General features: G+C 40.1%; 1 protein-coding gene across 2 annotated transcripts in view; it reads right to left on the bottom strand.

Annotated features, from left to right (window-relative positions):
* Positions 1 to 12,546, bottom strand: part of IL1RAP (interleukin 1 receptor accessory protein) — a 167,157-nt gene that overhangs the window by 39,958 nt on the left and 114,653 nt on the right. The gene's annotated exons all lie outside the window — the stretch shown is intronic.

Here is a 12,546-nt window from a genome sequence, read left to right as displayed (position 1 = left end):
TTGTGCTAATATCCATGTATGTACAATATGCAACGGATACAAGTATATGCAGAAAATAATCATATGCCATGTATTGCAAATGTAGCAAACAATATGTAAAAATATTCTCCCTTGAAAGTAGTAGTTCTCAATCCATGCCTCGGTGCAGCAGACTAGGACTTGTGATTAGCCTGTAGGTGTCACCATTCTATTGCATATTATGAGGATATGTTTCATTGTACAACTGATTGCTTTGTAGAAACTAAGACTTGGATTTTTATAAGGCAGAGTACAAACAACAAAGCTCCATTCTAATTTACATCATTTACACCTACAATAGAAAACCACATTTGTATTAGCGGACCATTGGGAATTCTATAAATTTATAAACCGTAAACACAAATTTGGGCAGGGCTAGCAAATTTCAAGATTGCATTGGTTTCTTGGCTCCTAGGATTTATCCTGTCACTCTTTACTATGATAAGTCTCTATGTTCTTAATTGTCTAAGGTTATGATCACATCTGTGCCAGAGGAGGAAAAATGGGCTCAGAAGAATGAAAGTGGAACAAGATGGAAAAGGATAGTTAAATAGCATAAAATTAAGGCGAGAAAGAGGAGGGGAAAAAAAAAGGCAATCTTTCTGCCAGGGTCAGATCCAGCTCAACTTTCCATCTGCAACCTACGCGCAGGACTTCGAAACCACTTGCCCTTAACCACAGGCAGAACATACTGTCAACCAGTCTGACGGTGAAGTTGGGATTACTCAGGATAGGTTAAAACTGAGTCAGATAAGAGCAATATATTGAGAATCAACCTGTTGGAGTAGATCATTCTGTAAAGGTCTATGGTCAGGTGGAAGCGCAGCAAAGAGTTAGAAGAGGAGTCGAATCACGAAATTGCCTGCTGGGGGATAAAAATGAAGCTTTGCTCTATAGGGATCCAAGGCTTCACCACACTGTGTCTGCACCAGTCTATCACTCTTGTGAGGTGAGAGGTGTGGTAATAATAAAGCCTTATATCCGACACCTCCAGTTCACACTTGTGCTTTGGTCGGGAAGGTATAAGAGCAAATAACCCTGGAAGGTTTGTCTGTCCAGGCCCAGGCTGCTTGGAACATGCGAGTGATCACAGGAAAGTACTGTTTCTCTTGACTGGTACAAATGCAGAAGCAGAACTGTGGTAGTAGTTATGAGGTGAATCCATTGGTATGCCCCCATGATATTTAGGTTACACGAGGGCAAGGACTTGCTATATATTGGGGAGAATTCTCTAGCCTTTCCGGGGAGTTGGATGGTCTAGCCATGTGGTGTCCTGTCCAGTCTGTGTCAGCAACCAGTTGCCTCACACTGTACTGGAGAACTGATCTTGTAAGAGTATGGGTACATTGCCAGTGAGAACAGGACTGTTACCCATTGATGGTGTAGCCTGTGGTAAAATGAGGTCAATGCTATAAAGTACGGAAATATTTTCAATGTGAATCTTTGTTGTCCATTCTAGAATCAAGTCCCGTAAATTTAATTCCCAAGTTCCAAGTTATTTGTTGGTTCTGTCTGACATGACTACCTTGCTCCAACAACCTGTACAGATATCACACGCTCAGCACGCCATACATTTAGTAGTGGTTGTGTTGAGTACTGCCCCTTTGACTTGAATGGGACCAAGCGGCAATAGCCAACCCAGCAACTACTCAATATATGTGTTGGGTGAAAGGAGCACTGTAAACAAGTGCATGGTAGTCATCAATATTATTTCTATATAGTTAAAAAAGATTAGATGTTAACCTGATAGGAAGTCAAATCCATCAAACAAGATGACACAAAGTAGAGACCTGCTGTATGTTACCTAAGAAACACTGAGCAGCAAGATTTTAGGAAGTCTTAAAGACTATACTGCACCCGTATCAACAACATTCCTTTATCCTACATTTGCTCAATAGCTATAGGGTAAGACATTAAGAATTTGATGCTGTCTATAGTGGTGCTAAAGGGCTAAGCCTCAGAATATAGCGGATTACATGCAGTACATAACCACAAATAACCTGTAATTATCAGTAAGTTAGGCTGCAGGTCAGTAAAAACACAATGGACAGCAGGAAACCAGACTTCAAAATATAATACATCTAGTCATAGCAAATCAATGCAGTTTAGCAATAGTTTAATATGCCCTTAGAGAGTTTAACATGCTGCTGTTCTGAATTGCCTTTATAAATGAGTAGGCATTCTCCTATTCACACTTCTACAATACCTGGCAAGTGTTTCTTATTCAGATATTCTTACAAAAACGATGAATAGAACGTCTCATACTGTCCATCAAGTATACGGAGAAACCTCTATAAGTAAGACTGTTGTGAACTTTTGCAGAAAATATCAGTAGTATTAGTAGTAAAACATCATCACAAAGTGGATCTGTCAGGTATCTGTAAAGGGAAAATGAAGAGCAATCTACAGGCAGCATGTTATAGAGCAGACGTTACCTATGCTAGCAGCATAGAATAGATGGAAACAGTGGTATTCTCTAGGGTTTGATTTATTGCTACAAAATGTTTAGCTAATAACTTTTACCCACAGAGGAGATTAGAATTTTGCCGTCCATGTGGATATGGTAGTTTTCCGTTTGTTTTTTCCTTACAAAAAACTTTCCAGGTTCTGGCAAGTTTCAAGAACATCTGGTGTGAACGGCAATGTAGACTGAGGTCTGGGTTATGATTTGTCAACTTCTGGATATTAAGACTGTTGGGCTATAAGCAGCAAAGTAATAAAATGTTAAGACACAGCCAGCTGGAAGCAATCCAGAAAGACGAAAACAATCTATTTTGTGCCATGCAAGGAACCTTTCGGATAGAAAATTGAAAACCTTACTCAAAATAAAACCGGGAAATTCATCAGAAAACAAAAAGGCAGATTTTTACACAAAAAAGTTATACTCTGACCGTTATATGCGACCCTCAACGCATCACGGTTTTTCCCGCAGTGCTTTTCACAGAAAGTCCTCCTCATAGGTTTTCTTTGTGCCCATTGCACATATTTTTCCATAATATGTGGATGGGATTTGCTAGACTGTAAAACACCACGGTTTTTGCCGCGATGTTTCCGTCGCCACATAGCACCTCGGCCTAAAAGGTGTATGCCTCATGATGACAAATTCAAATCAACCCATCGCTTAGTTCATCAAGCAACAGATGGGATCTAATAGGGTTGTGGGTCACAATTTCATCATTACATGTACTTACTGGATGATGCATCTGAATTTTTATGTGGGTGTTTGGGTCTGAGCGTTGTCTGGCTGCCAGAACACACATTTAAGAACACTACTGGAAGTACAGAGAGGGAATGAAATGTTCAATGATGGTGAAGAACAAGGACAGAGTTATTAATTGAGGAGAAAAAACAAAAAAAACCCAAACAATATTTTCATTAGACCATTATGATCTTGAATAACATTCAATTACTTTTTTTTTTTTTTTTTTCAAAAACTAGAGGACAAATTTATTAATGTGTTCTGTAAGCTATTGGAAATGAACCAGTGCAAACTTGCAACATTAACCCAAGCCTGTTCACACAATATAGATGACAGATACAAAGAAGATATAATAATTTCAACAATTACATAGAATTATGATTAAAGGGATTCTACTATTAAAATCGATTTTTTTTTTTGTCGTTGACACGTAGGAACAGCCTTAAGAAAGGCTATTCTTCTACTACCTTAAGATGTCTTCTCTGCGCCGCCATTTGATAAAAATCACAGTTTGTCAGTATGTAAATGAGTTCTCTCGCAGCACTGGGGGCGGGCCCCAGCACTCAAACAGTACTGGGGGCGTCCCCAATGCTGCGAGAGAACTCTTCAGCGCCACCTCCATCTTCTTCAGGAACAGCCTCTTCATGCATCTTCTTCTGGCGTTGGGGGTCAAACATCTAGGCCTCAGGCAGAGCTGAATGCGCATGCCTGCGACCACAAGAAAGCAAGCCGCTTACACATTTTTTTTGGCCTGTGGGCTCTGCCCGAGGCTTGGAAATTTGACCCCCACCACCAGAAGAAGACACACAGAGGCTGTTCCTGAAGGAGATGGAGCTGGCGGAGATGGCCATAGAATTACAGGAGCATACTTACTGTGCATGCTTGTGTAAGTGGCCACAAAAAAAATGTCCACTGGCATGTGCACTCAGCTCTGCCAGCGGCCTGATGGCAGAGCCAAGTGCGCATGCATCAAAGTGTGACCCCAGTCGGAAGACAACGAGTGAAGAGGCGGTTGCTGAAGAAAATGGAGGCGTCACTGGAGAGCGTTCTTTCGCAGCATTGGGGAGTGCTGTTTGAGCGCTATAGCCAGCCCCCAGTGCTGCGAGATAACTCATTTGCATACCGACAAAAAACGGGATTTTAACCGAATGGCGGGGCAGAGACGACTTCTAAAGGTAGGAGAAGAGGAGCCTTTAAGGCTATTCCGACGTGTGAATGAGAAAAAAAAAAGTTTTAATGGTAGAATCCCTTTAATGGGTTTACAGGCACCAAACGCATGCTTCATACAGATAACCTATCTACAGGATAGGTCATCAGTGTCTAACCTGTGGGGTCCAACACCCAGACCCTGCACAGAATAGCTGTTTAAGCAGCCTCAGGTTGCCAGAAGTTACTGCATTGGATGGGGAGCTGAAGCACTCAAGTAATGTATAGTGGTGGAATCTGTGAACTACAGATCCGCTTCTATCCACATCCACTGCAGCTTCTGGCACCCAAAGGCAGGTGGAACAGCTGATCTGTGGGGGTTCTGGGTGCCTGACCCAGACAAATCAAATACTGATGACCTTTCATCATTAGTCCCTGACAAAATGGTGCTAATCAGCGTGAGACATATGCCACGGCTTCTGCAGCTGAATTATTTGTGGAAACCATAGGAAGGTTGAGAAAGACGCAAATTTTTTTAGTGGCTAGGGAGAAAAAAAAAAAAACACCTTTAAAAAAGAGGAGGTCCATCGCTGCTTCCCATTGAAAATAAGCCAGATACAGGCCAGAATTTGTAGCAGATTTTGATGTGAAATTTGCCTCAAAATTTGCTCTACGTTCCGCAGTGTGAACCAAACCTTATGGCGATCATCAGTACAAATGTAAGAGTATTATATAATACAACCATTCATAGTTATTTTTGCAGCAATATAGATTGTCCAGAATAGAGAGCCAATGTTTCCTGTTCATGCTCCAGCATTTCAACATGGGAGTGGTCCTAAACTATGCCATGCAATGAAAAACTAATTGTGTCTGCTGGTATTTCAGACTTGTACAGCAGATTATTAATATCTATAGAACACTAATAATCTTCCCGCTCCCATCTAGTTTTGGCACAGTGTCAACAAACTGAAATAAGCCTGATTGTGTTCTAACAGAATAATAGATGAGGAGTAAAAGATGTGCTCTTCCCATAAGTCAGACATTTAATGGCTTGTATTCCAATGCCGCGGACACGTACATGTGATAGATGAGTCCAGCTATTTGTAGCATGACATTTCCAAGGGAGCACACCAGACAAGTATCAGAAGTCGTGTTTTTCTAAGAGACATCACACTTTGCGTCTTTGTAAAATGGGTTTCTTTAGTTCAAAAGCTCCGCCATGGAGAGAACTACATTGCTACGCTATAGAAACTAGACACCGACTGAAAAGTATTTGACCTTTTAAGTCAATAAATGCTTATTAGTTTTGCTAACTTTAAGCTGTAGCGCATCATCGCTAATTAAAATCCAAGTAATCTGACTAATTAAACGCCTAGACCTTGAAGAAGCTTGTGGTCTTTAAACCAGAGATGGTTTTTTTCATCATGTTTTTAACTTTTTCAGCACATTAACAACCAATTAGGAGTCAATTATCATTCAGCAGCTTCACTTATTAATAGGTAATTTTACCAAAATGACATTATTTCCTAGAACTCTGCCAGCATAGGTCTGGCTTTACTATGCAGTTATTTTACATTGTGATCAGACATTCTGGAGATCAGAGTAACTCTTTATTAAAGAGGCTTTCAATTATTTGTGATTCTATAAATATGTAGAGGCTGGAGTGTGGTAGAAAGAAAAAAAAAAAAAAAAAAGTGTTATTCGACTACACCCAATCCTTAGTTTGAACAGCACATCTCCCATTCCCTCCAGGCCTTGTACAACAAACATAGATGAAACAGGGCGTAGTCATAAAGCGGGTTGTGATGGAGAGGGCCACTTAGGAAATCTTTGCACTGGGCCCTCCAATGTGTTAAAACGGCCCTGACCACTGTAGCCAGTCATTAGCCTCAGTGGTCACATGTTGAGTACAGTTGACATCACTGTGTTTCAGGTGATTCACGTTAATAGTAATTAATCCCATCATCTACCTCACTTATAACTGTGCTTATTTAGGGTGACGTCACAGAATGTATCTGATGCAGCTATAGCCTTATTCAGTTTCCGGGCCACTCATTTTATTTCTTAGTAACCAAAATCCTGATTCATTGCTGCTGTCTCTCATTACTAGCAATGAGGGAGCAGTAAAACCAAGCAGCCAGTGACAATATATACACACATCTGAAATGAATCAGTGGATCTACAGCAACACTGTTCAATACTGCGCTATATTGACCTTCATGCTGCTGCTTCTGAGTATGAGAGTGATAGAGCAGAATCTCCTCTACTACCTGTGGGTTCAATGTATTGGAGACATAATAAAAGCTAGCTTTCAGCCACTAAGGAACAGAGTTGAAGGAAAAGTGACAATTAGTTACATATCTTACAGAGGAATAAAACTGCAGATAAACACAGAATTCTGCATAGCAGCCAGAGATTATGTAATTCCTCATGTGCACAGACAACAGCTTATTAAATGTCATCTAAAGTTAAGCTCTAAAAATAAAAAAAAGCTTATTTTTTATGCAACAGGTAGGTCTATATGGTACATGTGTGCACAGCTCACCGGTTACTTCTCATTTTTAGAGATGAGCTAGTAGTATTCGATCGAATACCTCCCCGCCATAGGTATTCGTGTAAGCGGCCGAACACCAAGGGGTTAAACGCATCGAATATTCAATGTGTTTAACCCCTTGGTGTTCGGTCGCTTACACGAATACGTATGGCAGGGAGGTATCCGATCAAATACTACTCATGTCTACTCATTTTCACTCACTGGCTGATATGGAATTTTTTTTTAAAAAAAATTATCTTTAACATTTCTATGATTAACTAAATTTTGCAGTGCCTACAGGTTATCTACAACCTGAAATACGTAAATACTGTTTGCTTGTATCTGTTTCTTGAATTGCACATGAATTACCAATAAACGAAAATTCTTCTGTGCATCCTGGCGGGTGAGCTACAGATCTCCAAGACCTTTCTGATTTTAAACTGCAGATTCTGATACAGTATGTGTCTCCTCTGGAAAAGATGTCATTTAGACCTTTTACTTCTTTTTTTACATTCAGACCTATTCTCACCAAAGCAATAGTGGACACCTTTATAGGACTTCAATCTGATTCATGGCATTTACTGAAAGCAAAGACTGGCACGTTTCTTCAGAAAATGATTTCTTCTAAACCAGAATTGAACAGTTTAGATCACTACTAAGCTACAGTAGAAAATGAAGCTTCCATTAGATCAGTCACTTCCAGCAATACTAGCCATGTGTAACATTACTAACGCCTTTATTTTCAATATATACATTTAATTAAAGTGTTGTATGAAAATTTTGCAATTCCAAACATATAAAACAAAGCCCCCCCAACACCCACCTCCTCCTTGTTCCCAAACCCCAAAAAACAAGTTGCACATGGAAGCCAAAATGTCCGAATTATATAGTTGGATGTATCTGCCCATAAACAGGTTTTTCAATGCCACCTGGAAAGAAGAAGCGGCTAGGCAGAAACTGGTAACAATATTAGACAATATGAGCCAATATCAACCTGAATCAAAAAAATTTAAACCAATTTTGTAATGATGATGAAAAGAAAAAAAACATAAGTGCTAATAATATTCATAGTGGACACAATAAAAGTATAAAAAAGGAGACTAAACTGTTTTAAAGGCATAGAGCCCCTTCTTCATGTACAATAAGATATTGGACGGCTAGTGCCAAGCCTATAGGATTTTTCTCTACATCATCCTGGCGATTGGAGGGTCATCCAGGCTACCAAGGACAGATGACCCTTCTATACCCAGTCTATTATTTTACATGCATGTATCGGTTGTTGCATTCATTCACACAACCAGAATAGGTGGTTGTGAACTATTACCCTATGAGGCGCTTTGCCCATTTTATATACTTTATGTTTAATGCACCCCTTCAATCATTTTTAATAGTCGCTTAATTGTATCAATAAAAACAAGCCATTTGTGAATCCAAGCGTTTCTATACAGTTGACATATGGTAGCACTGAAGTAGGGTAATGCCTTGCTTATCTTCTGGTATCTGGAAAGTAACAATGGCCATATAATGCAATTCCTAGATGGCACTTCTACTTTGGCTGTGTCTTCTCAAACATTGGCAAAAATCCAATTAACTTGAGCAATCATGAAGTAAAAGTTGGAGGTCTTGGTCATAACAACGAGCACATTAATATATAATACACCTGCAAAATTGTTCCCAGCTTAGATGTGATGCCAATTCTACTTGCAGAGTTTGTTCTCACTATATTGCAATGACTCCTATGTCCTATTAAGTTGTTATTTCTTTCCAAGTTCTTCCAATGTCTTAACCTGGTCTTAAGCTCTTAAATAATACATCAGATAAAAAAAAAAATACATTCAATATATTAGCTTAGAGTCCGTTCACATTAATATAGAATATAGCAGATCTTTTTACTAGATGGTAGTAACCAGAGTTAAAAACAAAACAAAACAAAAAAAACAAGACTTATTTTCTCTTGAAGGACACAAAAATGTAGTATAATAGTATACCATATGTTTGTGTCTGTCAGGAAAACCCAAAAGAAATGGATTTTTTTATGTTGATCTCTATGTAAACAGAGGACCATCTGTTTGCATCCGTTAAACTAATGAAAAAAAGTGATTTAAATGGACATTTACAATTATTGTGTGACAAACGTATCAGACATTGTTAGTTATACACGTACAGTTATGTATAGGCTTATTATTGGACATGTTGGCAAATTTGGCTTCCAGATGATGACTGTATATTGTCATTGTCAGCAGGGTGCCAGGAAAAATTACTATTGATGGCCTGTCCTGGGGTTTATATCTTAGAACTAACCTGCAATCGATAGGATAACGGACAAAGATCTAATTCTGTTCTTAAATGGAACATCTTTTTCTGGTCATTCACTTTACAGCCATCATTAGTCAAACTTTGTGGTTTCTTATGGTACTGTCTGTGGCATGATCAGAACAGCAAATCTGAACAAATGACTGGGCATACAGAGGGCAGACCGCCTCAAGCAAATTGTTGGTAATAAAGTATCCAGAACATAAAATTACAAGATGACTTCCATTATAGATAAATAACTGAGCGCATATCTTTAAAGAGTGCCTTGTATAACCTCTGAAGTAACAACAAAATTACACCAGGTATCTTAGACGTGTAGACTATATTATATTTAGAGGGAAAGATTCCGGTAATTTGGAAAACCTCCAAGAAGAATGATGGGAAATCTACATGTCTGTATTCCAGTTAAGGGCAATGAGCTTCATTTTAGATTTTTTTTAGGTCACTTTGACCTGAGAGTTATGTTATATGGTCTGCAGATTGCTAAACACAATTCAGATGGAGTTGGAGGTCATGGCTGTTTCTTACCAGAAAAGTAAAGTTATACTACTTTAATATACACATTTTAGTATGTAAGATAATGGGACAGAAAATGAGGGGTAGAAACAACAGATTGATAGATTGTTGGGGTACACAGTTCATGGTACACGAGGATGAGTAACAAAGGTCTACAGATGTAGATTACAGTTGTGTATTTCATTACCTTTCCTCTTAGCTGTCCAGATGTGTCACGAGATGATCAGCTTTTCTAAACAATTTTATGGTACAAGAATTCTATCTTATCTGTGTATGTGTGGCAAACCATGGTTGTAGATTACAACTTGTCAAGGGTTTTGCTGCCTTGTCGCAATATTGTATCAAATTGGTTTTATAAGAAATTTGTTGTGCTTAACCAAGCTAAGGTGAGGGAGGACACATCAGTAGCTGAGTTAACTTACGTCAGAAGCAATAGAGCTAATATCGGTAGATGAGATAATGGACTGTCACTACCGCGCTTGTCCTAAAAAGACCACTATAAATAATAGACTGTGTGATAGCCCCTCACCAACATTTAATTACAATATCGATTACCTATCTTTATCTACTCTGTATCACGCAAAGGTTCCCAAGAGTATATCTACATTGTTTTTGTCAGCATCTTCCTACAATACAACTGTTACAGCTGTCAGGTCATGATGACTTTATATACTATTTCTCAGATACTAGTGAAAAGGTCATGCACATGTAAATGCTGACAGAGTGGAACTCTCTGGTCACAGACGAAGTCAGTAATGAGATACAGAAATATACAATGAAACCCCGGAATTTCCTTAAATGTCTGCATAACTAGACAGTGATGAAAGCTGCTATAGTTATTTAAAAAGGCCACAAAATCCATATGAATCATATATACTATAATCATAGCTAAACAGATGAACCAACATGAGGAATCTCAGCAGAGGATTTCAATTATAACTTTTTTTTAAATTTACATATAGTTAAGTGGAAATAAAAGTTATTTTCTTTATTGTATGAACGAAGTTCTATATGTGATGATAGAAATTATTAAATTATATATATATATATATATATATATATATATATATATATATATATATATATATATATATAAAACACACACACACTAGCATCCGCCCGCTACTTCATCCGCGGGTTGGCGGTGGCGCTGAGCCACGTAGAATCGGTATATTGGTGGTGTGCGCCAAGGCGGACTCCTTTTGCCCATGGGGTGGTGCCCGCGGCACCTCCCGTGGTCCTCTGTCCTCCCAGAGTTCCCCCTCGTTACTGCACCCATTTAACCCTTGTGTAGGCCCCCCCTCTTCCCACATGGTTGCACCTCTGCTCCCATGGCAACCCTTTTTCCGTGCCCGGGTCCCTCCCTTGTACCCCCCAAACTGTGTCCTGCGCACTATCCTCCCGCGCAGTACCCAGGGTCCCAAATGCCTTGCCCGCGGGCCCTTACATGGTTGGGCCACCGTAGCCGCACCCTACAGTTCCCCATGTCTCCCCAGGGCCCTACACACTTTGCCCATGGCATGATGATTGGCTCATCCTACCCACACCCTACAGAATGCCGGTGTGCTTACCTGGACGTGTTGCTCCTCGCAGAGTGACACAGCACGGCCGTGTCGGTTCCTCAGGCAGGTTGCACACTCTCCGGTGCCGTGGATAGAGTCGTTGGGCAGCGAAGATCAGGCGGCCTGGCTGCGGTGCAAGTAGCCGCCATGATGGCTGGGTCACCCAGCGGAGACCGACCGGCCCGCCCACAGACTGGCTAGGAGCCAGCTGCGCACCAATGGGAGCCGCGCTGAAAGAGCTGAGATGACGTCATCTCAGGTCCTGCAGCGGAGCTGGAGTATCGTTTTCGCTGGTCGCAGATGGGATGTCGGGGGAGTGTGCGTCTCATAAAGTGGCCTTTGTTTCCTTCCAGCTAAATATCTAGGTATGTGCCAAATCTGAGCAGAATCCATGCAGGCGTTTGGCTGTGATAGTGGAACAAACATCCAAACCCACAAACATCCAAACCCACTTTATAATATTAGTAGGACATATGTATGCATAATTAAATAAGTGAATGGAAACAGAATCTTTCTAACGGCATTGTATACATGGAGTTAAGTCATTTGAATTAGAAAGAAAACTGCATTCAGTCTGCACTAATAAAAGTGCACTGCTTGTTACTATCCATGCTATACTGCACATCCAATATCTTATGATTGCTGAGAAATGTTTAAGCACCTAGATGGCAAAATGCCAGCACCTTGACCTAATTTGCAGCAATCACCTGGTGCTTGACCATCTGTTGTCAATGATCTGCCACATTACCTTCAAGAAACCTTATGCTAGCAAGTTCTGTACCAACTGCACCATAGCAGCCAGTCGGTTGCTAATTTGTACTGCAGAAAAGAAGAGGATCACTTTCCAGTAGGGTGGGGGTTAATAAGCAACATTTGTACTGCAGTAGTATCCAAGATTACAAAACTCACTTTGCAGCACAGTATACAATGAAAAAGGAAGTAATGAGTAATTACTACAAGAAATTTAGTTTTGAAATAGAACTTACTGAGATACTCAAGACTGAGATACAGAAATCTGGGTACTGGGAGGATGACGTCTATTGTCTAAAACACATCTGGGTGAGTGCTAAAGTCTGTGTGCTGGAGTGTAGAAGTCTAGGAAGTCTGAGTAAATACCAAGGTGTGGAGTCTGATGAGAAGGTGCTGATATCTGGGGTCTTAGGAAGAGGTTTTGTTGCTGCAATGCAGAGATGCATCAGGCATTTTTTTTAATAACCTAATGCAGGCAAGATACCAGTGCTTTTCACACAGCAGGCAAT

This window comes from Leptodactylus fuscus, chromosome 3 (genome assembly GCF_031893055.1).
Source record: "Leptodactylus fuscus isolate aLepFus1 chromosome 3, aLepFus1.hap2, whole genome shotgun sequence".
NCBI lineage: Eukaryota > Metazoa > Chordata > Amphibia > Anura > Leptodactylidae > Leptodactylus > Leptodactylus fuscus.
Note: the sequence above shows the minus strand (reverse complement) of the source record. Positions and strands in the feature narration are given on the sequence as shown.